This window comes from Mixophyes fleayi, chromosome 5 (genome assembly GCF_038048845.1).
Source record: "Mixophyes fleayi isolate aMixFle1 chromosome 5, aMixFle1.hap1, whole genome shotgun sequence".
Lineage (NCBI taxonomy): Eukaryota > Metazoa > Chordata > Amphibia > Anura > Limnodynastidae > Mixophyes > Mixophyes fleayi.
The window spans coordinates 230,579,886-230,607,274 of NC_134406.1; the positions used below are offsets into that span (position 1 = coordinate 230,579,886).

Sequence of the window (27,389 nt, forward strand, 5' to 3'; positions counted from 1 at the left end):
AGGACGTGTAAGTAGGACGATCCCGCTCGAGGAGAAGAAAGGTACTGTGCGTTCCGTAGTGGTCCCTCAGGATTTGGTGAGTACCTGAGGTGTTGGGGAAAGGCTTGTTCTGTGTGGCTTGGTCTCCCTTGTTTTACAGGCATTGGTCGTCAGACAAGGTCTTTGTAAGACCCCTGCGAGTGAGAAGCCCAGAAGCAGCAGGGATAGGGGGAGTCACTGTCGTAGACCCGCTTCCATGAGTATAGCCCAGCGAGGGCTGTTCCCGTGGTGCACTCACCTTGTGGAGTTGTCCCTCCCATATATTCCCCTTTCCCTTACAGTAAATCGAATACCTGGCACATGAGAACAGGAGCCCTTTCCCTCTATTGCGTTTTGGTCGTTCGGATACCCCCCACCTTCTCACAGTGCTAAATAAATAACTAAAATCTGATTGGTTGCTACAGGCAACATTTCCACTTTTTCAAACCAGCAGTTTAGTAAATATATCCCTTCGATTTGGATGAGTTCCTTCCTCGCTTTGCAGCACACTGCATTACAATCAAATCAAACATGTTACTTGGTTGTGTAATACATAGCCGGCATTTTGGTAGGAAAAGAGTTAATGTGAATTCCTGACATTTTTTTTGCAAAGCCTGAAACTTCCTGGACATAGAGAGTGAGTGAGTGAGCTGACAGGAAGCGTGCAGTCACTGTACACACTGACTGTGCCTCTATGCTGCTGGCTCAGCCCGCTCACGGGAGGAGCTGACACGTCTTGTAAACACAGCACTTCTAGCAGGCAGAGGAAGAGAGAGTCCAAACTTCACACACCAGCCGACTGGTCGTGCTGCTGCTGCCGGAGCTCAGCCCTCGGTATGTAGCACAGCTTGTTATTGTTAGTGCTCAGTTCATGAATATTTACTCTGTGCATAGTTTGTGTTCACTGGTTTTATACAACTTGGTCACTCGCAGACTTACAAACAGCTGTGAGAGCTGCTTCTTCACACTACTAGGACTGATTGCTGGTTACCATAGCTCAAAGGGATGTGTGTGGGACAGGGCCGGACTGGGACTAAAAATCAGCCCTGGCATTTAAAGCACACAGGCCCACGTGGACTCCATGCACTATATTGTTGCACACTGATGCTGGCGCAGTACAACATGATGTAGTATCAGTGTGTGTGGGGGGGGGAGGGGGTATTTATTTCTCCTAATGACCCTCAACATTACATTATTAGCACCCCAATTACATCAATAAATACCATGACAATACATTATTAGTACCCAAATTACAGCAATTAATAACCCCCCACACACACTCATACTACATCAATCACCCCCACATTATAGCAACCGGCATCACCCCCCACATTACAGCATCACTCCCCACATTACAGCGTCCAGCATCACCCCCCACATTACAGCGTCCAGCATCACTCCCCACATTACAGCGTCCAGCATCACCCCCCACATTACAGCGTCCAGCATCACCCCCCACATTACAGCGTCCAGCATCACTCCCCACATTACAGCGTCCAGCATCACCCCCCACATTACAGAGTCCAGCATCACCCCCCACATTACAGCGTCCAGCATCACCCCCCACATTACAGCAACCGGCATCACCCCCCACATTACAGCGTCCAGCGTCACCCCCCACATTATAGCAATACCCTCTCCTACTTATTAGCAATACTAAGCACCAAACACACTACAACATTGCCACCAGCACGCCACCCCATACTACAGCAATACCACCAATTATACAGATGCCACTGTAGGAAACAATGTTTTGCTTTTTTCAAATCTCCCACAAAATAGCAACTACGAACAGAGTACTTACACACACATATAGGTAACAGGTACCCTTTTCCCTCAATGAAATAGTAATGGCAGAATTTTCATGAATCATTCCACATGAAATAAAACTAACATATATCTAAAAAAAACATAACTATTGAATGATCAGTTGAACCCACACGGCCGCATTAAAAGTATTTCCATCTACAGCAAAATGTCAGAGAAAAATATTTTTGTTTTACTACAGTAATTGGATATGCGTCTTTTCTATTCATTTTAAATAACACAGTATATAAATTAAGGGGGATAGAGGAGGTGGGTGAGAAATAATTGGATGTGACCCATCATGATCCATCAGTTTGATTAGATAGGAAACATTTAGATTATTTACCTGGAGACGTCGTTGGGCTCCCATCATATTCAACAATGAAAAACTTGCCTTTGGCAGAAGTTCATATGATGCCACACCGTAGTGTGCCCAGTTCATATTATGCCACATCGTAGTGCCCCAAGGTCATATTATGCCACATAGTATTACCCTCAATTCATATTTGGTCATGCAGAAGTGCCCACAAATCATATTATGGCATAGTAGTGCCCCCAAAACATATACCATACAGTAGTGCCCACAAATCATATTATGTCACAACAGTGCCTCCAAATCATATTATGCCACAATAGTGACCCCAAATAACATTATGCCATAGTAGTGCCCCCAAATCATTAGTAAAGCTCAGACAAAAACTCATTCACAAATAAAAATTGGTACAGCATATCAGATTCTGAGTGTGAGTCCCAAGAGCAGCTTAATACATCATTTACAATGCAAACAAAAATAGATATATTGACATAATTACAGATAAAATTTATGACAAGCAATGTTTTTTCCTCTTAATTAAAAATCTCTGTACAGATAAATATGCAAAAAACATTACAGCGCAATAATGAGCAATACATAGTGTTAAACATTATTGGATACGCTGTAGTGTTCCCAGTTCAAGAAAGGATGGTTAAAAACATATTCCACACGAGCAAATATATGAACTTACCTGATTATGGCATCCTGTGTTCTGTTCTCCTACTGGGCACGCTGGGCGAGGAGGGATCAGCAGCTGTCAGCTCACACAGGCAGTGGGGAGCAGGAATAGAGGGCAGTGGTCGAAGCAGAAATTTAGGAGTGGGGGTATAGAAAATATAAGTGAATGGAGTATGAAGGCTTGATTTTTTATTTTTTTTAACACTTGTCCCCTCTGTGCATTTCCATTCTTCATTACTACTTGTGTTTTATGATGGCTGCATCCCTGACATTCCCATTCTTAAGATGTCTCTCCCTTTACACTTTCTTTTACCTATGCCCCTGCACCACCTTCTCCGCTGTCTCTAACAAATCTTCCTGTACCACCTACTCCCCTGGCTCTCTCACACGTCTTCCTGCACCCTCTACCCCCCGGCTCTCTCACTCCTCTTCCTGCACTCCCTACCACCCTGGCTCTCTCACCCCCTCTCCCAGAACCCCCTTCCCCTTTGGCTCTCTCACCCCCTCTCCCAGCACCCCCTTCTCCTTTGGCTCTCTCACCCCCTCTCCCAGCACCCCCTTCCCCTTTGGCTCTCTTACCCCCTCTCCCAGAACCCCCTTCCCCTTTGGCTCTCTCACCCCCTCTCCCAGCACCCCCTGGCTCTCTCACCCCCTCTCCCAGAACCCCCTTCCCCTTTGGCTCTCTCACCCCCTCTCCTAGCACCCCCTGGCTCTCTCACCCCTCTCACAGCACCTCTTCCCCTTTGGCTCTCTCACCCCCTTCGGCTCTCTCACCCCCTTTCCCAGCACCCCCTTCGGCTCTCTCACCCCCTCTCCCAGCACCCCCTTCAGCTCTCTCACCCCCTCTCCCAGCACCCCCTTCAGCTCTCTCACCCCCTCTCCCAGCACCCCCTTCAGCTCTCTCATCCCCTCTCCCAGCACCCCCTTCAGCTCTCTCTCCCCCTTTCTCAGAACCCCCTTCAGCTCTCTCTCCCCCTTTCCCAGCACCCCCTTCGGCTTTCACCTCCTTTCCCAGCACCCCCTTCGGCTCTCTCACCCCCTCTCCCAGCATGCCCTGGCTCTCGCCCCCTCTCCCAGCACCCCCTTCGGCTCTCTCACCCCCTCTCCCAGCACCCCCTTCGGCTCTCTCACCCCCTCTCCCAGCACCCCCTTCGGCTCTCTCACCCCCTCTCCCAGCACCCCCTGGCTCTCACCCCCTCTCCCAGCATGCCCTGGCTCTCACCCCCTCTCCCTGCACCCCTTTCGGCTCTCTCACCCCCTCTCCCAGCACCCCCTGGCTCTCACCCCCTTTCCCAGCACCCCGGGCTCTCACCCCCGCGACCCCCCCCCCCGAAAATCGCGGCACCCCCGCGACCCCCCCTAAAATCGCGGGCACCCCCTCAAAAATCGCGGCACCCCCGCGACCCCCCCTCCCCCCCGAAAATCGCGGCACCCCCGCGACCCCCTCCCCCCCGAAAATCGCGGCACCCCCCCTCTTCAGTAAAAGAAAAAACAAATTAAAAAAAAAAGTAAACTCACCAGTGTAACTGGCTGCACAGCATAACGGGGGAGGGAGCTGGGGAGCGCGCAGCAGAGGTGGCTGGTTCCTGAACCCAGCCACCAAGAAGACAGGGGGAGTCGGGCCGGCCCATATAGCCATCGGCCCTTCTGGCATTTGCCAGAAGTGCCAGATGGCCAGTCCGGCCCTGGTGTGGGAGGATCATTAACAAGTTATTAATTGGTGAATTACAGTGAGAATCGGTGTTCATAGAGACAGTGAGGACAGACTGGAAAGGAAGCTTCTATTCAGTAGGTGGTTGTGTACTGGGAGACAGCTTATGTGTGTTAAAGCCACAACACACTGGTGTGTACAGAGAGGTCTTCTCCCAGTATTTATTATTCATATGTTGTAATAATGTGGATTCATTTTATATGTTCAGATGATAGTTTTCAGCGCCTATTTTATATATGTGGGTTTTCATATTTCGGTTGACTAACTGCCAAAGCACTTCCTACAGTTCCTGTCAGACATGTGATATAGATTCCATGTGTAGGTTATGTGAGTGGTAGACAAGAGGCAGCTGCAAACTTTAGCATAGGGGGCAAGACTCGACTCAGCAGCCTAATTTAAAAGAAAATCAAATGCAGGTGGTCAAGGTAGCGCACTTTGGGACCGGCCAGAGGGGCAGATGCCCCCTAGCCCAGCCTGCCCCTGATTAGGCAGATGTAGTTTTAAATGTTACGACTGTGCTTGACCACCAACTGCAGAGCAAAGCCCCCATACATTCTTTTGAAGCCATCAGAACATAGAGAAGAATAAAATTCAAGCTGTAGTGCATTACTGTGCATCAGTTGTATGATTCCGCCACCCTTATCTGTGGATGCAGTATTATTAACCCAATTTGGTGCCTGTCTAGGACTTCTGTGTGTCCTGTTTTTCCCACGACAAGCCACTTTTTCCAACTAAAATTTTGAACTCCAAAAACTTATTTTCCCACAACTTATTATCCCGATCATCCAAAATTCACTGGACATGTTGGAATCGGTTCCTATGATTGTTATAATTTACTTGACACCCAAAGCAAAATGTATGAAATGGATGTGTCCCAGGTTTGTGTTCTGAACCAGTTAATCATTAGAATGTAGCCTAATGATTCACTATGAACCAGTGCCTCATGAACATTAATGATAGGTGTTTCTCATGATGCTGTATTTGCCATGCTATTGATGGGGGGTAATTAATTTTGTTTCTAAACTGCAGGGAAGATAATACTATTTTATTTATTATTGTTTATATAGCACCAATTGTGTTAAGCTGCGCTGTACAGAGAATATGTAGTCATTCACATCGATCAATCTCACAAGTCCCTGTCCCATTGGAGCTTACAAACTATATTCTCTATCACACTCACTAGGGTCACACACTATGTTTTTGGAGTGTAGGAGGAAACCAGAGCGCCCAGAGCAAACCCACACAGACACATGGAGAACATGTAAACTCCACACATATAGGGCCCTGGTCAGAATTGAACTAATGACCCTAACTAAGTAACAGACACTAACATGTTTGCAGATCTGCTGTGCGGAAATACACTGTGTGGATTGGTGGAAATTTACACCGGAGCAGGGCCAATGATTTCACAGTAACTGAAATGAATGCAGCATTAGCTGTTGGTGGGATCCTGTATGTGATCCTATCATTTCATTTTATGTAGTGAAGTGGGGAGGTAAAACTTTACTATTTAACAGAGCTGCAGTGGAATTGTCAGTTTAATACTGAACAATGCAATTTACCTTCATTCATAACAAATCATTTTAATTTTGGGACTTCAACATTCTTTTAAGTTACATAGCTTTAATTATTTATCCTCAGTCTTAATTTAGTTATTGCTTCTGTACAGTGTTAAGTACTATTAAAAAAAAAATCCCAGACTTTCATTATAGTACCTTGACACTATAGTATATCTGAGTTGTTGGGCTGAAAACCCTACCGGTCCATCTACTGGATCCAGTATATTAAATGTGGCAGGACTGGTATATTGTCGGAAATCTGCATGAATAATGGAAGACAGATATCATTTACCATTCATTCATACTTTCCCAAGAGGTTTTGAGGCAGCTGCGGTGACACTGCCCTTGTCTGTGCGTAGGGCATGTGTCTTGTGTCCTTTAAAACCAACATTTAGGACATACAGTACTTCCAGGTGCACGGGGTGGGGGGTTCTGCCTGTTCAGCAGTGACTCAGCAAGCTTCATATTTCTGCCCATTTCTACAGCTGTGCTTCAATATTTTGCAGGGTTACAAAGAAGTTGGTAAAACAAAACTTGTATGTGTTACATTAGCTGAATATACGCTGATTCATGTATGATTGTGAAATGACCATGTCATGTTTAATATATAGAGCTATGCTTGGACATTGCTCGTTCAGCACTGACAGCTTGTTTGCCCCAATGTGTCACATATTTTCTACAATTTATTTTGAGTATTTAATGTTAACTTTGCCCTTGTGCAAATTACCCCCCCCCCCCCATGCAGAGTATTGACATCAGCATCCTCTTACCAGAACTGTGCTTAGTTTTCTTTGTCTGACAGTTTTCCTTATATAATTGTTCAAGTTGCAAATAACAATAAAATATTATTAGCCTAAATCATCTTTGCACACAACAGTTTTATGAAAGCAAATATCTGTGAGCTGCTAGGGCCCACGTTATCTAGTGGTTAATACAGTACATGTGTTTTAAAGTTGCATCACGAATGTTGCTATATATTGTGAATATACAGCACGCCAATGTTGTGATAGGTTTACCTTAGAAATATGTTATTGTCAAGTACTGTGTTAATAATATGTATTTAATACTTGGCTGGTATAAGTCACATGTTGTAGTCTAAATGGTAAAATGTGCCGTTTGCAATCTGCAAGTAGATATAGTCTAGATGCACTGACTTCTATGAGTAAAGCTGGGTACACACTACAGAAATTTCGACCAACTTTTTATGCCGAGCGATTTTACATGCGACCGATGGTCTGATCGCTCGGTCCACGGACTGCATACACACTAGCCTTGTTTAGGACGATAAAAGGAAGAGTGGACGTCCCTTTAGCGACTTTTTACAGCCGTGTTGTCGTGAGCAATTACTGTAATTTCGTACTCACAGTTGTGGATCGGTCGGAAGTTTATACACACTACACAGCGGAAACGAGATTGGAACGAAAATATTAAACGGTACGACCAACCAAATGAGGCGACAATCGTCCATTTGGGCAGACTTTCAACCATCGTGTCACTGCACACACTGACCCGACTTTTGAACGAGCGGTCATATGTCGGCTGTTTGAGCCGATTATTGGACGAAAACAGTGTAGTGTGTACCCAGCTTAAGGCACCATTGTGTAAAATTGTAACCTGTAATTTATGTTGCTATCTATTGTAAATGTATCACTGTGTGAGGAATGTGGAGGGTAATAAGGGTAATAAAGTTAAGCTTTGTAGGCCAGGTCAGTGATACGGTGTTAGATTAATGGGTAATAGGCTATTGTTCGCTGTTACCTTCAGGGCAAGCCAGTCTTTGGACCTCTAGTTGTATGTTATTTAGCCTATTGTGAGCAGTGTCTGATTCTGTTCTTCAGGACAAGGTCTAAATCAAATAACCTTGCTTATCCCTGTGATATATGAATGTTATTTGTAATACAATGTTAATTATACAACATATGCTATATTGTGTGTGTATTGAAGTGATGTCATGTATTTGCTGGGGTAGGTGAGGTGAGCATAAAAGTGACATTAATATTAGATAGAATGCAAGCTCTAGAGAGCTGGAGTGAAGAGCATCTGAGGTAAGGCAAGGGGGGGGGGGGGTTTGGCTAAGATTAGTTGTGGATGCCTCTGTATGTAGTAGGTGTTTAAAGGCACCCCCTATAGGCGATGGGCCATTGCCTGGTCCTCTGACCAAAAGGCTGGTAGTGTCTGGAGCCCGAGGTGCTGATGTGCCCCCGGTTTAAAGGCAGTCAGGGGTGCCTGAAAATTCACTGGTGATGGGGAACCTGCAGCACCCTCACTGTGAACAGAGTACGACACGAGCACTGAGCACTTATAACCTCCCTTCATCACTTTTATTTCTTGGTCCTGGCCTTTTGGCTGGACCAGAACATTTTTGAAACCCATTGGCCACTAGGCTGGGGCCTTTGGGCATTTATTTATTTATTGGACACATAGCACTTATCACAAAGCACTTTTCATGTGAGCTGAAGAGCCAACCTTGGGGAAAGGGGACCGCCCGAGCCTTGCGACGGAGGTGGTCCTGAAGACACTTGCCTCCGAATGGGCATTTGGGCTCTCCCTAGTTTTGGTGAAGGAGGGCCTGAAGATTTATTTTTCTTTTTTCCCTCTCTTGGGTCTTTTGGCTCCTGATGCATAAGGAAGAAATGGGGCCCTTTCCCTTTTGGGAAGGGTACAATTACCCAAGCCCCCAGCACAGTCACAGACTGCACTGGGTGATTTGGAGCACGCACCTCGGGCTTCAATAAATAAATAAAAAATAAAAAAAAGTGGGGGAGATGCAGTTTGATGAGGGACTCTTGTGTTAGGAATAATAAGCAGGAATCTATGTTCCGTTAGTACAGAGTACCTTTGGTGACAGTTTATTGTGTGAGCTGACCTGCCAAGTCAGTAGACAAGGGCTGTTATCTGCGTTAAATCACAGAAGGGACACGCCATGTATTAGGAGATGTCACCTAGGCCCTTGTCATCACATACTCAGACACTGATCTGCAGGATGCTGTTGCTCACGTGGCTATTGTGTATTGTATGTTCCTGTATTGTTATCATGGCTTCCTCTCTTCCCTACTTGTACAATGATGCAGAACATGCTGACTAATAATGATGATTTAAAAAAGAAATCAAACCTTTTAATTCCTGACATGTATGGTGACTTCTTACATAAGTATTTTTTTTAAAGGGGTTCTTCACTTTTGCACAGCTCGGACTCCTTTTACCTGCCCATTGGTCCCTTTAACCACCATATATTGAGTGCAGTATCACGCTGCAGGGTACACTGAGGCAATAGTACGTAATATGATGTTTATTGGAGAGAACTAGATGGGTTAAGTCCTCTCATTTTGTGAGCAGCAGCAGCGTGATACAGCACCTGGGAGCTCCTAGGTGATGGGAATTGTACATGGGAAGAGAAGAGAAGAGATACAAGGTGGAGAAAGCCTTTGGATTATAAATACTTGCTGTTCCTAACCAGAATATAGATGTCTCAAAGTAAAAAGTGAAACCATGTATCCCTTCTTAGGAAAATGAAACCATTTACTATTAACCTTTGCCCTGTAGATGGCATAGCTAAAAAGTAACCCATTTCATACTGTGAAAGAAAGCTTTGGTTTGACCTTTTAACTAAGAAAAAAATTAGAAAATTAAATCTTCGGATATCTTGGGAAAAGAAAACTCAAGAAAGGACTCGTGTGGGAGAGCGCTGATTTGAGGGCTCGGTCCCACCATCCTGATCGGGACAGCTTTGTCCAACAGACGGGAAGGTTGGGAAGTATTGTCTGCTCACGGCTGCTCCGAACGGGTGCCGTGTTCACAGGTATGCACAGCAATTAAGGTGTTTGGGGGGCAGCCTATTGGTTCAAAAAACTAGACATTCCCCCATTGTGAGGTGGTACATCCTATGTCCCAATGCCATCTACCCAATGTTGTGAGGTATGTTTGCATAATAAATACCAACTGTAGTTTGATCCATGAACCAATGCATTATGTACCATAAAATATATATTTATAACTCTTTCTGTACACAAAATGCTATTTGTTATGAATGTGGGTGGGATTTATCATTTGTTGCATTGCCAGCCATTGAGGGGCATTTACTAACATTGCTCAAAGGGCCAAATCTGCACTAATGCCATAGCAACCAATCAGCAATTAGCCTGCACCTGTCTGGTGCAGGTTAGACAATGACAGCTGTCTAGTGGTTATGGTTATATTGCTCATTTTCACCTTTAAGCATGATTAGTTATTAACCTTTAAAATCTTTGTGCAAAAGCAATTGCTAGGGATGAAAGTTCCTGTCTGACTGGACATTCTGGGACTTGTGGTTCTACAGATGCTGGAGAACCACAAGTGTCTGGTTATACTATGTACCGTTTTCTTGTGAATGGCCAAATGTAGTTATGGATGATCAATTGCACGTCAGGAGATTATTAAATCTGATTACGGACAGCCTTGTTTAGTATGTTTACATGTGTAAACATACGCATTCACATGTTGGAAAGAGAACTCTGGGAATAAGCCTAGTTATTGATGCCGCTGTGGAAATCAACCATAATATGTGCTGCATCTAAAGCTTGTTCTTTTTAATACACTGATAACTTTGTTGCAACAGCTGTGTTGAAAGCTCTTGCAGCAATAAATTCCCACATTTACATTAGTGTCATGCAACATATTTTATGCTTTGCTGTTGCTATTGTAGCTTAGACCAAACACCCCTATATACAGCTACAGTGGTATTATCACAATAGCTATTAAGGATCTGTCCAAAGGGCTGAATTTGGAAAAAGAAACCTGTTGTTTCTACAGAATGGTAACCTCATTTCTTTTTAAGTGTGTCTTTCTAAGGAAAGTTTTCTTTTAAGTTTTGATCATTTTTGTCATTGTATTATTTGGTATGTCTGGGTGTATTTATTAAGGGGGGGGATTTATTTTGTTTTCTATTTTTTTATTTTTTTTTGTGTTGCTGCGGAAAGAAATTTTAGTAGTTTATTTTCCGCATCAGAGTTTCCCTTAGTCTAATCTATGAGAGATGTCAAAATTTGAGTATGAGTCCTAAATTGAGCTTAAGGGTGTTTTTACAGTAAATTTGAATGACAATGGGGCATATCTGCTTCCAGCTCAAAACATTTGGGGCATTCACAAGTCTGAGAAAGTTTGGCTAAATACAGCAGTTTGTGAGAATGTGGAATATTTTGACATTAGTTGCATGATGGCTACTGGAAACCACTGTTTTGCTTTGTATGGAGAGTAGCTTGATTAAGGTTTCCTAAGTTTGTGTTGAAAAGTGATGCAGCCATTCTCCTTGTGCATTATTGTAAGGACTGATATTGTTGTAGTAATTGATTATATTGTTAAGTTGAAAGATTATTGTGCGTTTATTATGTCTATGGGATTTATCTTTTCCTGGTTTTGTAATAAGGGCGTTATGTGTTTTACATTGAAAATATGAGAAGACTAAGGCTGTAATGAGAAATTTATTTCATGTTTGTTCATATTGGAGTATATTTTGAGCTTGACCATCCTTTATGTCACTTAGGTTATGTAAACCTGCTTAGCGACATGTAGGATATGTGTCCATTTTGAAAACTTGGATTTTATGTACAAGATAAGCATAGAGAACATCTGAATTGTACACTTAGGCTTATTCTTATTGCCATGTTTTACAACTCATCCAGATCAATGGGTTATCTTAGATATGTAATATTTGGGGATGTAAGGGCACTATGTGAGTTTGGGTGTGGCTGGCCCAGCTTATGATGTTGGTATATGTGTTACTTTGTCTGACCCAGTCAGTAACCTATCTGTATAATGATGCCAAATGATATTATCTTTTATGTTGGGTACTTCAAGTCTACCTTGAGAGGGGTGTCTGCAAATTACTCTGGGAAACCATGGTTACCTGATGAAGTTTTCTGAAAATCTTGTTCATTTTGGCTACATCTTTCTGTGGAAAACAATAGGTAGCAGTCAAATAAGGTAGAGTAACTTTGGAAAGGTTACTAATAGATTGATATGTCCTACAAGTTAACCCGTGCATGATACTCATGCATTCTAGTCAAATCAAGCTACTTAAGGTGTTAAAAAGGTTCTTGTCATGCATTTGGGCCTAGCCCAGGCCTCCTCAGGGGAAGAGCGTTACTTCCCGACGCAATTGCCCTTTTTTAACGTGGTTTTGTCCACATGTCACCACCTCATCATTTTTGTCCATCACCTCATCCTTCATCTTCATCACCACATCCTTCATCAAGCTACTTAAGGTGTTAAAAACTCCCAACTGTCACCCCCGGCAACCACCAACCACTCTCAACTGTCACTTCTCCTTCAAGAAATATATAGGTCAGTGTATAACTCTGCCCAGCAGGTGGCGCTGCAGCTTGTTTGTTTTTTTTTTCACACACGCCACTAGGCATTTATATAGTAGATAGAAGGTAAATTGAAAGATTTTCTGTTTTTTTCCCCCAAAAAATAATTTCATTTTGGTTTATTTTTGGGGAAATGTTTGGTGATAGTGTGTTGGGAGTATGATACACAGGTATTTAATGGTTTCAATTGTTAATTTATAAAGGAATGGATGATCCCATCTTTGGAGTACATCCGAATTGCCAAGGCCATAGCTTTCTCTGCGTTAAGCTTGAAATTTGTTTGTATTGTATGTTATTTTGTACATGTAGAGATCTACTTTTGGGCTGGATAAAAACATCATCAGCTCATCTAGCTTGCAGCTTGTCTGGCCTGTCTGTGTACATCTAGTAAGAGGTAAATGGGCATAATGCGACATTGAATGGTATCGATGAACTTGTTGAGTGCTTCATTGTATTTGTGGGAAGTTTTCAGTTTTAGGTATTAATAGTGAGGTTAGCTTTGGGTGAATGGCACATTGTCCTAAATAGGTGTAGAATACTGCCTCCAAGATGTTTATTTTATTATACAATTGAAAAATTAACTTTCTCTGCATAATAATTTTGAAAATATTGCTTTATATTGTATATTGAAGGTACTATGGCTTATTAAATTTACTATGGCTTTCTGTATGTTTGTAATATAATGTCTAACACAAGTGACTCCTATTGTGTATCCTGTAATAAGTGGGGTTACATATGTGGTAATCATGTTACACATATTTTTGTGCTTATTCAAAGTCTTGGTTTAATAATGAGTTGGGGTGATAAAGAGGCACTTGTTCTGTATCGTTACCCAGTTTGGGGGATTGCTATGATTCATGCCAAGTTAATATCATTTGAAGATGATTCTCATTTCAAGGCATTATTTTATATAGTCTATAAGTGTGGGATCACATGGGGACAGATTACTTTGTAATATTAGGCAATAAGTCCATCTGGGCTCAGAGATTTTCCATTAAGTAAATGTACTTTTGTATTTCCATTGGTGTTCATATCATCATGTTCAGCAGTGTATATTATTATTTCCAAAATGATTTTATGATTTATTTATTTTTCTTCAGTATTTGTGATTGTAGTATATGACTCAAAACTTTTGATCATGTGCTCTGATTTAGAGTGATGAACCAAGTTTTGCGATTGAGTCTTCATTAGGATTTTGGATACGTTCAGAAAAATGCTTTCCTTATTCGTTTCTGCTAGTTTAGATGGAAGTTGTGAGTTTTGTATAATGGTAATCTCCAATAATGAGAGAGAGAGAGAGAGAGAGCATGATGTGAGCTCCCTGTCTTCAGTCTGTGTTCTAAATATGTTTAAATGTAATCTATGTTTAAGAATATATCACGTGGGTGTGAATAAAAGGTTTATTGCAGTTTCATTAGGTTATACATTCTCCACAGATCAACCATGTTAATATGGGATTAAAATGAGATTTTAGAAATTGTCTGCTATTCACGTGTATGTGGTCTCTGTGTACACCAGTACTGGAACAGTCTAAGATCTAATTGTATGTCGCACACAGTGTTGAGGTCACCTCCCACCTTTAATTGCAAATACAAACAGTTATGTTGAAAGATATCTGGAAAAAAAGAATAATTAGCCATTTTTGTACTTTTAGGGACTAGAAAAGAGTGTCCTTGATTTAGATTTTTAAATTGAAAGATTTGTAAACTTAATCTAATATTTGGTGCTCAATCTCTTAGTAGGATAAGTGCAACCCTGTTCCTTTTCATTTATGAAAAGGCATTGTCATTTGTAAGAATTATAGGACCCCTAACAAATACTGAACCTGGGCCCACCTCCCCTTGAGAGTTTATTTTCTTCCAAAACTTTAAGCCTCAATGGTAAGTACTCTATGGTACATAGAGTACATACCATATGAGTATAAGCCGAACAAATCATGGTGGTTAATGTGAAAGTTTGAGTACTCTTGGCTCTGTCCACCAGGCTCTGATTATAGGTGAAATGTGCACCCCTGGGTATTTTCGCACCCAGTCACTTTAAAATTACTGTGGGCAGATAGACAACTTTTATAGTAAACCACTTGACCTGTTTTACTGTGGTGGTTTTCTAACAAGTAGGTGGTATGCTTTGATCTCTGTATTCCCAGTTACTGCAGGTCAGAAGATCAGCTGTAAACTGTAGATGGTCCTGTAACTTTTACTGTACTTTAGATACCAAATTTCTAGGAGCTACATTAAGTAGCAGAACTGTATTTCGGTGGTGGGGTGGCGCAGTAAACGTTTCATTTGAAAAATGAAAACACTGCGCATCTGGCACGTCACATGATCGGCACCAACTAGGAACCTTCAAAGCTCCAGTGTGGCACTTTGCCTCCTGAGACTCCCAGGAAGTAATGCATCTACTAGACTTCAATTGTATTGCACAGAAGAGACCCGATACACAAGGGCAGGGTAAAACATTTAGTTTGATTAATACATTTTAAAATACATTCATATTATGCCCATTAATGCTATAGATTTTTATATATTTCTTTACACAGGGTTTACAGCATTGTGAGTTCATTAGTCCTTTCGGTGAAAACATTAACCTTTCTGGCGCCGGCCACATGGGCGGGCGGGTGTGTGGTGACCTGACCACACCATATCCTCAACAGTTGCTTTTCATGGGTCAATTAAGATTTTCTTCAGGCAAAAGGATGTGGCTATTGGAATATGGGTGCGGTCATGTGAAATAGGGGCATGTTGAGCAGATTGTGGGTGTCTCTCTAATATTGTCCCTTCTCTATTAACACAAGTTTAAAGCAAGTTTGAATTCTTTTCTAGTGTTGCGGATTATTGTTATAGTCAGAAGACTTCCCTGGTCATTTATTTTTGATGGGTTTTGAAAATGCACTGCATGTGGTTCATCTGTTACAGAACGTACAAGAAGGAAATTAGATTTCCCCATGTCACAACTCTGTACAGTAAACTATGGGCTGATTCGTTGGAGACTGTGTTTTAACTCTACGCTTTGAATTTATAATATTCCTTCATTTTCCAGGAAATTAAAAAAGCCTTTGTTCTCAGTGTGACAGCTATGTTATGCTTTGTTGCTAAAATGGCACCGGGCAAACAAAGACCCTCTTTAAAACAAATTTTGTCTTATCATTGCCAAGAATCCACAAATTATTCAACATTAATCTGAGAACAGAGAGAAGCTTGTGGACGTATTCGAGTCAGGCAATGTGCTTTGCTTTTAGGGAAGAAAGTTTATTTTGATTTACTGTCTCGAACTTGTACGCTGTAAGTAATATTTATGAATTAAGCCACCTTTGTTATTAAAAATGGGAAATATTCAATTCAAAACACTTTTTTTTTTTTTTCTCTTAGTAGTATGTTCACTTCAGTCGAATTTATAATCTTACAGTATATTCGTCACACCATAAAATCGTACCGGTCTACATGGAGGTAGAGCAGTGTTATATGGTAAAAATAACTGCTGTAGTAAATTAATTGTAAAATGAGCAAGACATAACTATTTTACATTGTTATACTTCAAATGGTATGTATTACTGAGCTAAATATATTGTGCATTATTAAATAGCTGAACTATTTATCCTTGGCTAAATATGTTCGTTATGCTCTCTCTAACCATTATGCTTCTCTATTTAACATCATTCGGAGTCAGCAGAGTGTGAGTAACAGACTTTCTATCTTGCTCTATAAGGATCTGCTGTGTATGTGGTTTCATACACTGTATAAGTGATGTCACAGCGGATCTGACATGTCTTACTTTATATTATCAGTTTAATGACCTGCATCAGATACCATTAGGACACTTTACTGAACATGTTGGAAGCATCTTCAGCTTTCTCTTATGAAGTGGGCAATTAATGCTCTTTTAAACATTATAGACGTTAGGAGAACTCTGAATGTACTTTATCTTCATACTAGACATGTTGGGTTCTTTAGGTGTGTTTGTTCTTAAGTCACCCATAATGCATCTGGTCTGTAAACTATTGATATACTATAACTTACTAATGTTTGACCTCCCTTGATTTCTGTCTCCTTAGAGTGACAGGACAAAGTTCTAAATGTTTGTATGAGGAGGTCTTTTGGGGGTTGTTTACTGTGGTTCCCGGCCAAAACTGACAAGGGAGAAGGGACTGATCTGCTCTTCTTCCTCCAACCTGTTTTCATTGTGTGGTAAACTCTTGTTTCATTGATGTAAAAACATTTTTTTTTTTTTACTGCTGTATACTGTAGGAGATAGATGTAATCTCAAAGTGGAAATTTAGAAGAGGCAGTATGGCATTCAACTGTATACCAGCTTACTTTGACCTGTGTGTGTGTGTGTGTATATATATATATGTGTGTGTGTGTGTGTGCATATTCAGAATCGACAAATAGACACAATCGGCTCTCCACTTAATAATCCGGTTGTCAGTTCATCAATAAATAGGAATCACTCCATATGTACAGGTGGCCGCCTCATTCCCAAAAAGTCAGATGGTAAGTCCAGATGAAACAAAACAAATACAAGAAGAAGGGATGGGCGCCTCATAGTGTATTAATTCCAAATGATATTTTTACATGTGTACCAAGTATACGGAGAAACATGCGCACATCAGCATGTTTACTGTGCAGGTCCACTCCACTGTATCAGTGGGGTAACACTAGAGGAAAGATTCCTTGTGTATTAGATGACTTACAGATGAGCCTTTGTTAACTGTTTTTTGAGACTAGGATAAGCCACACATGGGGCAACATGGTGGCTAAGTGGTTAGCACTTCTTCCACACAGCACTGGGGTCATGAGTTCGATTTCCAACCATGGCCTTATTTGTGTAGAGTTTGTATGTTCTACCCATGTTTGCGTGGGTTTCCTCCGGATGCTCCAGTTTCCTCCCACACTCCAAAAACATACTAGTAGGTTAATCGGTTGCTATCAAATTGGCCCTAATCTGTGTGTGTGTGTGTGTGTGTGTGTGTGTGTGTGTATGTTAGGGAATTTAAACTGTAAGCTCCAATGGGGCAGGGACTGATGTGAGTTCTCTCTACAGCACTGCGGAATTAGTGGCGCTATATAAATAGATGATGATGATGGGACTCAATCGTGCTGTGGCCACGTTTGAAGGACTGTCTGATATACAATCCCATTTTACAGATAAGCTTGATTTACTTGTCTAAATTACAGAGGGACCCTAATGAAGAAGAAGCAAAAAGATATACTGCTGATGTGCGCCTCTCTCTCTCTCTCTCTCTCGATATAGATATATATAGAGAGAGAGTCGCACATCAGCAGTATATCTTTTTGCTTCTTCTTCATTAGGGTCCCTCTGTAATTTAGACAAGTAAATCAAGCTTATCTTATATCGTATTTCCCCATGTATAAGACGCCCATGTATAAGACGCACCTTTTTCCCAAAAAATTTGGGTCTAAAACCTGGGTGCGTCTTATACAGAGGTAGCGGGGATGCAGCAGGGGGGAGTGGGGCAGCGTTACAGTGGAAGCGGGGGGGGAGCGGGGCAGCGTTACAGTGGCAGCGGGGGGATCCAGGAGGAGGGGGACAGCGGTATGCACGCATCCAGGAGGAGGGGGACAGAGGTACAGTGGCAGCAGTGGGGGCGATTGCAGGGAGAGTGTGCTGCCCGGCTGATCCCAAATCAGAGCAGCCGGCCATTACACTCTCCCTGTCTTTTTTGACAGCTACCGTAATATTTTTTTATTCAAATTTTGAGCCCAAAATTAAGGTGTGTCTTATACATGGGAGCGCCTTATACATGGGGAAATACGGTAAATATATATATATAATATTAGTGTGTGTGTTTCAGCTGATTTTACTGCTATTGCAGAATTGGGAAGAAGTAATTTTGTACTAGGTTATCTTGTAAGGTATAGTTGACCTATATGAAGAGCAAAGCCTTGCATTTCTGTCACTATTCAGTATCATTCCTCCCAATAGTCCTGATTTTGTCGTAACTTTAAGATTCACAGACGCTGAAAGGGGCTGGCATTACAGGGAAGTGGGTACATCAGAAAGAAGACATAGAAAGTGAAAAGATTAATAGGCTTTATGTACATACATGTAAGATTTAAAATCTTAACTGTAAAAACCTGAGTAACTGTATTCCAAGCTGTCCAGTTAATAAAACATACTGTACTGAAAAACAGCCGTAAAGGGTTTCCACCTTTCATCTTTGTCTTGTACTTACTGCTGTTTTTTCTTGAGCTGCCTCCACACACAACAATTTTATGAAGTTTTAATTAAATTCATGATCACTGAAGGATGTGCATATACTATAACCAGTCAATCCACTCGCACATACTGACACCATTGTTTTCAAGTGCTAGTGATTCTTGGTAGATCATATTTCTAGATGATTGTTTTTGTTAGAACTCGTTGTTTTGGATTATTGATGTGACGCAAACGTAAGGTCAGAATATGGCTCTCCTGATACCAACAGGCCACCATTACACCTGAACTAAACCAATCGCTCGACCAAAGCCCAGAATGCTCTTCTCTTATCCAGTTTGGCCAAATTGGAAAGAGATCCAGTTGCTCTATTCTCGTCACAGGAGTCTAGCTGCAGGATCACAACATGTGACAAGTTTATGGACTCGCACTTACTGACTGACTGATTTTTGCATTTAAAATGGTTAAACGTGAAACACTAAAGTATCTCGCAACCATTTGATGCTAGCATTTGCCACTCACTGTAATCTTCCACAATGTGTTCACCTGCGGTAAATGCTACGCACGTGTATGAGAGAGGTTTTGGACTCTCCTTTCAATGTCTCTGAAAATGTTGCTGTTCTTTTGTTTGTTTGCAGTTTTGTTGCCAGACTGAAATTTGTCAAGTGACTGAAAACATACTAAACAAAATGAAAGCATTTAAGCAAACAAACAGTTAGGTAACTGAACACTGATTTAGTTCTGCTTGGGTAAATCCCATTTCATGCTTCCTGATTCCCTTATACTTTCACATCCACAAAGAACACATCCACCACTAATAGCGAGGGACTGTGTGAATCCTGTGTACCTTCCAGTCCGATGATCACTAATGGACCTGCACATCAGTCTGCAAATACCTTGGTTCTCATTAGATCAGGCTTTCATGTTTGGTTAAATCCCAGACGGATCAGTTCTTAAATATGTCTAAATCTGACAATAGTGGCAAAGGAAAATTTGTTTATTTTTACATTTGGTTTGTTGTGAAGTATATGTCACCGTTAACAATTCCTCATTGGATATTGCATACAAACATAGGTTTTGCTAGGTAATTTGTTCCATCTCTTTCTACTCTTCATTAACCTTCATTGACTTGTGCCTGGGATTCTCTCTAGATAGAGAGAGGATAATGCTTAGGAAGTTGGATATTTAGGACAGCATTACAGCTTTATTGATACCCTAAGGTGCATGCTAACAACCTCAGGGAGTGCCCACTAAGCACCCCTCTCCTGGAGCCATAAGACTCCGATGGGGACAGTGATCATCTGAAACTTCTTCATTGTAAGGCTAGGAGACTTGCTTTGTTGTTTCGTAAATGATGGTAGGTCAGCGTCATCCTGTGCTTGCCCCACCCTGACATATCACTGCTGTGGGTCTATACATTTAGAATTTACTTTCTTTGTCAAAATTATAGAAAATAATAAATTAGTTTTGCGTTGCACTGTGCTTGGCATTGCGGCCCCATAGTAGCTGGGATCATGGTAAGTACTGGTAGGTTAATTGGCGTCTGACAATGAACCGCACAGTGTATTTGTGTGGTAGAAAACTTAAGGCCTGATTCATTAAGGATCTTAACTCAAGAAACTTCTTATTTCAGTCTCTCGGACAAAACCATGTTACAATGCAAGGGGTGCAAATTAAGATTTTGTTTTGCGCATAAGTTAAATACTGACTGTTTTTTCATGTAGCACACAAATATCAACTTTAAATGTCAGTGTACAAATAAGCTATCAAGTATTTGTGTGCTACATGAAAAAATAGACAGTATTTAACTTATGTGCAAAACAAAATCCTACTTTGCACCGCTTGCATTGTAACATGGTTTTGTCCGGGAGACTGAAATAATAAGTTTCTTGAGTTAAGATCCTTAATGAATCAGGCCCTTAGACTGTAAGCTCCAATAGGGCAGGGATTGATGTCAGTGATTACATACACTGTACAGTGCCTCATAGTATTATAGCGCTATAGAAATTATGATAAATTCACTGCATTTCAGTAATTGCATGTGTTATATGCTGAAAATTACAAGTATATGTGGCTCTGCTGCTTTGCTTCCATTTGCTACAGATCACAAGTGAAGTTTGGGGAGGTGTTTTGCTTAAGGCAGAATTACAGTTATGCAAATGAAAAAGGTTTTCATGCAGTATACAGTGTGAAAGGCAAATACTATACTTTTTTTTAAGATCTTACCACAAGATAGAAATCATAAATTTAGGCGTTAAAATAAAATATTGCTTTATATCCCAAAATCCACTGCTTGAGACAGCCTCCTTATGTACCAAAACTGGCTATAGCTTGCAAGATGTCAGCTTAGCTTTACTGTACAACTGAAACTTTACAGCTGTATATTAATACTCTACAGAAAGAGAATGTGTGTGTATTCAATCACTGAAGAGGGTATGTGAGTGTATAAGTAATATGCTGGAACTATTTCTCTGTATTTGAATGACGAGATCCGTATAACCGGAGAGCAAATACAGAAATAACAAGAACCTCTGTGTGAAAGCTCATTGTGTTCAGGGCAGAACACAGAGCATGTGTAATGCTCTCAGCCTGTCTGGAGTGCGTGTAAAGCAGATGTAAGCGGCCGAGACAAGTGTTTAGATGTAAGAGGCCGAGACAAGTGTTTAGCTAGAGCACACTTTGTACTTTAGTGAGGTTGCTGGCACCTTGTGAATTGTAAAGGCTGCATTCTCATGAATATTGCTCCAATCCCATAAAATGGCTGCCTCCACTGTATGAAGGCAACATAACACCGTAATGAGATGTATGAATTTCATAAGAGAAATGATAGAATAGATCTCCAGCAAATATATCATAATGGCATAAGTGGAGGTTGGGCTCACTATAAGAACTTGCTGCTTTCCTGTATTCAGATTTAAGCGATTATTTACTAAGCTGCGATGAGCCAAAAACCTGGAGAAAACAGCAGTTTTCTCCAGAGAATGAGCATCATAATCATCATCATCAACATTTATTTATATAGCGCCAGCAAATTCCGTAGTGCTTTACAATTGGGAACAAACATTTAATAAGACAATACTGGGTAGTACATACAGACATAGAGGTAAGAGAACCCTGCTCACAAGTTTACAATCTATGGGACAATGAATGGGAGTTTCACTGTAGTTGTGATGCATTGTGTCTGAGCATAAAAAAAGTCTGCCAGATTTTGTATATTTTTGTTTCTTGTCTTCAGCTTTAAATGGTCTTAGATTTATACTCGTTCACTCACTCATACTCCATGCTATCTGACCAACTCCCATCCCACAGGGGCATTTAAAAAAAAATATATATGTATATAATCTCCTCTTTACGATCACAAGTTGCATAACATTTTATAAGGGATTGGTTGGTCATTGCAGTTCCGACAGTTTCTCCATATTCTGTTTTTATTACCAAATATGTCCACCATGGTTCTTTTAGACTTGCTGTCCTGAAACCTCGGGTACTGTTATGTAAACTCTGCTGAATAAATCTGCCTATCGCTATATGGAGCAATTTCCTGCATTGTGCTAGTATTCGCTGTTTGTTATATCCTCATCTAGTACAATTTGAATTGAAGCCAGAGTAGTTAAAAGATCATTAAATTTGTATTTGGCAAGCTAGAGTATACAAGTCTACCATAGTATTCTTTAGACACAAATCTGATTTGTTACAATAAGTGTACTATAAATAGAATGAGCTAAATGATTGTTGAAGCTTTGTGGAAAAGAAGAGAAAATATTGCAGAATAAATAGATCATGGTCTACTGCTTGGCGAATTTGTATTAGATAGCTAAACACCTTTCACATCCCATCCCCATATCTCTCAACTTTAAATCTGTGCACAATTAGCCACATCCTTGATTTGTTCAGCCACTCCCAGATTCCAATAGGCATAGGGTCAGTGAGTTGGGGGAAAATAATGCTAAAATCTTAACTATTGGGAGGTAAGGATCTCGTGAGAACCTGCAACATTGGCAACAATAATAAAGTGCAAATCTACATTGGCATACAGTAGATATTTTTTATGTTCAGCACTCCTTTCTCATCTCTGCATTGTACACTGATCAGCCATAACATTAAAGCCACTGACAAGTAAATTGAAAAACTTTGATTATTTTGTTACAGTAGCACCTGGCAAGGGGTGGGATATATTTCACAACAAGTGAACAGTCTGTTTTTAAAGTTGATGTATTAGAAGCAGGAAAAATGGGCAAGCGTAAGGATCTGAGCATCTTTGACAAAGGCCAAACTGTGATGGCTAGACAACCGGTTTAGAGCAACTCCAAAATGACAGGTCTTGTGGGGTGTTCTTGGTATGCAACGGTTGGTACCTACCAAAAGTGGTCCAAGGAGGAACAACTGGCGACAGGGTCATGGGCGCCCAAGGCTCATTGATGCGCTTGGGGAGGGAAGTCTAGCCCGTCTGATCCAATCCCACAGATGAGCTACTGTAGTACAAATTGCTGACTATGATAGGTGTCAGAACACAGTGTTTCGCAGCTTGCTGCGTATAGGACTGTGTAGCAGCAAACCAGTCAGATTGCCCATGCCGACCGCTGTAACCGCCTTCACTGGGCACGTGAGGGCCAGATCTGGACCATGGAGCAATGGAAGAAGGTGGCCTGATCTTGTTTTTATTGCATCATGTGGATGGTTGGGTGCACGTGCATTGTTTACCCTGGGGTAAAGATGGCACCAGATGCACTATGGGTAGAAGGCATTCCGACAGAGGCAGTGTGGTGCTCTGGGCAATGTTCTTCTGGGAAACCTTGGGGCCTGGTATTCATGGCGATGTTTCTTTGACACATACCATCTACCTAAATATAGTTGCAGAATAAGTACACCCCTTCATGGCAACAGTATTCCCTAATGGCAGTGGCCTCATTCAGCAAGATAATGCGCCCTGCCACACTGCAAAAATTGTTCAGAAATGGTTTGAGGAACATGACAGAGTCCAAGGTGTTGACTTGGCTTCCAAATTCCCCAGATCTCAATCCAGTCGAATACTGGTGGGATGTGCTGGAGAAAAACAAGTTCGAGCCATGGAGGCCCTAACTCGCAATTTGCAGGGCTTAAAGGATCTGCTGTTAACCTCTTGGTGCTGGATACCACAGGACACCTTCAGAGGTCATGTGGAGTCCAGACGTCGATTGGTCAGAGTTGTTTTGGTGGCATTGAATGGACCTACACAATATTAGACAGGTGGTTTTAATGTTATGGCTGATCGGCGTATATTTTCAAGTTGCAGTTATACTGTACTATATTTAGTGCCCTCTGCTCTTTGTGCAAGGCTCGCCACTGGTGCTTCACATCTCTAATCTGTACGTTGTCTGGAGCATTGAATGGCACACAAGCAAATGTCTGATGACTTACAAAATACCAAATACAACCAATACTTTCCAAGGGGGAAGGGTGATGACAAAATAAGGGATAATGATTAATCCAAAGTTAAGGGAAAAAAATAAAAACAAACATTTTGCTCTCAACTAAAACTGCAAGAGTCACTTACACCAGTGATGGCCCTGCCCCAGCTCCTTCCTGGGTTATTGTCAGATGTGTTTGATATAGCTTGTAACACTTGTTTACAATGTCTGCTGATGTGTCATTACAGATATGTGCCTCTATCTTTAATTCAATGGGGGGTATTCAATTGACGGCGGGATGGGCGAAATTCCTGCACTCCAAAAATATTACCGTTAACGGTATTTACGCACAGGATTACCGTATTAATACGGTAATTTACTCGCTGGTAATATTATTAACGGTAATATCTTTCGAGCGCGGGATTTTCGGCAATCCCGCCGTCAATTGAATACCCCCCAATGTATTGGTTACCCTTAAGCTTAGTAATAAGTTAAATGTGTGGCCCTTTTGAAGGTTAGAGGGCCCTGGAGCGTATCAAGTTTTCCATTATTAACCTACACGGATGGCAATTTTCATGTATGGGCAGAGTTTATTCAGTAGGAACCAGTGTCTCATGGACAGGTCTGAAATACTTCAGCGATATCGCTGGTGGCTAGTGATTTGCTAGGCTGAATTATTATATAACTATTGTTCATATAGAAAATTGGCTGCCTCCACTGTGTATAGTTGACAGGTGCACTTTAAAATAACAATACTCCCTTGTAGGAGACACTGCTGCTATGTGAGAAGTAACACACACTTGTATAAATAAAACAAAAACAAACCCGCTCTTGCTTATAAGATGATCCATTTCTTCCCATCTTTGTGGGATTTTTTCCCCCTAAATTTTATTTGTATAGTTGGTTAAATACAGGAGAGTGATATTCCCTCTTCAGTGGGGAGGGGGAGGCTATAGGCGATCCTCTGCATAATGTACTAACTCCAACACATTATCGCTTGGATTGCAGCATTTTATATAATCCCCAGTGCACAGAAGCTGTTCATACAACAAGGGCAGATGTTTCCAAAGTGTTAAGTGCACTCTTGAATCTGTACCAATGTTCTAAAACTATAATTTTATTAATTAGAAGTGATTGCACAATAATTCACCAGAATTTCCATTATGCAATCTACATACCAATGATAGCTGGAACCGAAAATAAAAACACTGCGCTGACCACTATACATGAGTTGTCTTCCTCTAGTTTGTAACTCTTTGGTACCCAGACATTTTTCATACTTTGCCATAGCTGCTTCATGATTTGTTTCTCTGTAACATCAGTGTTAAAAATAAAACCGGAATCATTAACAAATAAGCTATTTTTTAGTATCTCGGTTAAATATATCCCACATAACAATCCCATTGCCTATTTTAAACTTTGTTCTTTGCACAAGGTGTGCTCTTCTAAACAATGTTAATGTTTTAATTGAGCTGCTCCTTCCCCATAGGAAATCCCCGGGGACTGCACACTGGGACTGCACACTGAAGCAGGTTGTCACGGGGCTCTTCTGATTCAGTGAAACTGGTCCCGGCTTATTCAGCTGGTAAAAAGCAATAACCATCTGAATATGTCTTACAGATGGCAGATTCATCCCTATAGGAACCATCTTCCTCTCCCTAAAAGCATTCCTTCAATGTCCCAAACCTGCCGTTGTTGAAGGGATGACTGTCGGAAGGACTCATCTCCCATCTGTCCTGGAATTGGGACTATAGTCTTGATCCAGTTGAGAGTTATGAAGTAGTATTGGTGCAGCACGGTGGCTTAGTGGTTAGCACTTCTGCCTCACAGCGCTGGGGTCATGAATTCAATTCTCGTCCATGGCCTTATCTGTGAGGAGTTTGTATGTTCTCCCCGTGTTTGCGTGGGTTTCCTTCGGGTGCTCCAGTTTCCTCCCACAAAACAAAAAAAACATACTGGTAAGTTAATTGGCTGCTAACAAATTTGACCCGTGTATGTGTGTGTGTGTGTGTGTGTGTGTGTGTGTGTGTGTGTTAGGGAATCTAGACTGTAAGCTCCAATGGGGCAGGGACTGATGTGAGTGATTTCCATGTACAGCGCTGCGGAATCAGTGGCGCTATATAAGTAAATGATGAGGATGGTGGCCAGTAGTGGCTGGTGCCCTCTGTCATCACACTGCATGCACATAAGTAAATATGGCATGGTGTTTTCAAGTGGCAAATTCTATGGGGGGAATTCAATTCCCCCCCTGAAGTAGCGCCGAGATAACTCTATTACTGTTATTACGGTAAATTTAACCCGGGTTTCTGCTTGCAATTCAGGGAGCGTTGAAACTGCCGTAATGGCATTTAAGTGCACTATTACCGTAATAACGGTAATAGTGCGCAGGCCGCGTTTGCTTTTTACAGTAACGCGGTCAATTGAATTCCCCCCTATATTTTTAGAATTCCTATTTAAACCCAATTTTCTTTTACAGGAAGAGGAAAGGGTTAACAGCATTGGCAGGGTCATCATTAACGATATATTGCTTAACCATTTTCACATATTCGTCTTTTGAACTAATTAGATGAAATTCTTTCTGGAACATTAGTGAGAACTTGTGGAATCTGTCCTTAGAACCTGACTGCCTGCTATGCGCTGCAGCACCTATGTTCTTGTACCACTTTTTATACAATTGCCTTCCGTTTAATCTTTTTCATAATGTAATCTTTAACTAAATACAGCAATCAATAACTTTAGTTGTTCACAAATGCTTAGCCATCATCAGCAATATCTGGCAATTAGCCAAATATCACAGTCCGTTTGGCCCCAATTATGTACAAAATGATGTGATTAATATTGGCTATATTGTAACATGCAATTCTCAGTGATGGTTATGCTTCATCATTTGTACTTTGGTATTGATTGATTTAAGGGAGGGAATTAAAATGAAATAACATCATCTTGGAGATCTTATGCTCACCGTGTACATAGCATGTGTAGAGGGATATATTTAAAGCAATGTTTTCTTGGAACTAATATTTAGATGTTGGCAAACTGTAAAGAAAGAATAGCCGAGTGGTTAAGGGCACATAACCTGTGTGGAGTTACCATTGTTGGCTCCTTTTGACCTTGGATAGTTTTGTCTCTCTGTGTACCAGGCACCAAGGGACTGGGCAGGAAAACTGTGCCTGACAAATTCAATTGGGGGGGGGGGGGCGGGGGCTGTGTTTACTGTGTTTTGGTTCGCCAACTACTGTGACCAATTCATAATTTTCTGTATAATTCACTCTGTAACATATTAAAAATGAAAAACTAAATATAAAATTGTTGTTTCTTTGTGTATGCACAATATAAAAGTCAATAAAGAAAAAAAATATGAATGTCTAATCAGGAACTTTAACTTGAACAGCTTCTGAT

At 41.3% G+C, this 27,389-nt stretch overlaps 1 protein-coding gene across 1 annotated transcript in view; it reads left to right on the forward strand.

Annotated features, from left to right (window-relative positions):
- Positions 1-693: 693 nt before the first annotated feature.
- SGK3 (serum/glucocorticoid regulated kinase family member 3) overlaps positions 694-27,389 on the forward strand; it is a 56,276-nt gene continuing 29,580 nt past the window's right edge. Inside the window, exon 1 of the mRNA XM_075213601.1 lies at positions 694-852. The gene's annotated coding sequence lies outside the window, so the exon portion shown is untranslated. The remainder of the gene's footprint in view (positions 853-27,389) is intronic.